Source organism: Orycteropus afer, unplaced genomic scaffold (genome assembly GCF_000298275.1).
Source record: "Orycteropus afer afer isolate SDZICR_OR568_19922 unplaced genomic scaffold, OryAfe1.0 scaffold00539, whole genome shotgun sequence".
NCBI classification, from domain to species: Eukaryota; Metazoa; Chordata; class Mammalia; order Tubulidentata; family Orycteropodidae; genus Orycteropus; species Orycteropus afer.
Genome location: NW_006922126.1, coordinates 664760 through 665542, shown reverse-complemented (window position 1 = coordinate 665542; position 783 = coordinate 664760). Strand labels below are relative to the sequence as shown.

Here is a 783-nt window from a genome sequence, read left to right as displayed (position 1 = left end):
AAGGGCTGTCTGCCGAGGGGAGCCCACGGGGGGTGCCTCCCAAGGGCTGTCTGCCGAGGGGAGCCCACGGGGGGTGCCTCCCAAGGGCTGTCTGCTGAGGGGAGCCCACGGGGGGTGCCTCCCAAGGGCTGTCTGCTGAGGGGAGCCCACGTGTGTACCTGCCCCACAGTTACTGCTCACGGGGCCCGGCCCTGCACCACTTGGCTTTTACGAGAAGTAGTCATGAGGGCGGTCGTCGAGGGCCCAGCTCTACTAGGTGTTGGGTGAGGCCGTCACACTGGCCCCAGGGGCACAGAGTGTGCAGGGAGGGCCCGTAGCAGGTGGATGCTGAGTCACCCCAGAGGTTTGAGCAGCCTGATCAGGTGACTGGTGATGGACACCTGCCCTGAGGCAGCTGCTGCTGCCTGTGCTGTGCTGTGGGTGGCTCACAGGTCCACGCACACAGAGAGGCAGGCCTAGGGCCCTCCCCATGCTGACACGCTCGTGGAGATACTGTGGGCGCTCCCCTAACAGCACACCAGAGGACAGGCAAGCAGCCCCTGTCCAAGCTGCCGTCCCTCCTCACTGCAGCCGCCCCCTTCTGCTCTGTCCTCGGGCTGAGGTCTCATCCACACCGCACACTGGGCCTCACTGAGGTATCTCCCCGAGTGAGCCCCTTGGGCTTTGAGGCTTAGCCAGGCATCGCTGACATAGAAATAGCCTGGACAGCAGCTGCCTGCTCCATGCAGAGCCAGGATTGGGGGCTGAGGACAGGGACTGGACTCTGGGCGACTCGAGCCCCAT

The 783-nt window shown here is 65.1% G+C and overlaps 1 protein-coding gene across 1 annotated transcript in view; it reads left to right on the top strand.

Annotated features, from left to right (window-relative positions):
- GAK (cyclin G associated kinase) overlaps positions 1–783 on the top strand; it is a 140798-nt gene that overhangs the window by 112951 nt on the left and 27064 nt on the right. The window lies entirely within an intron of this gene.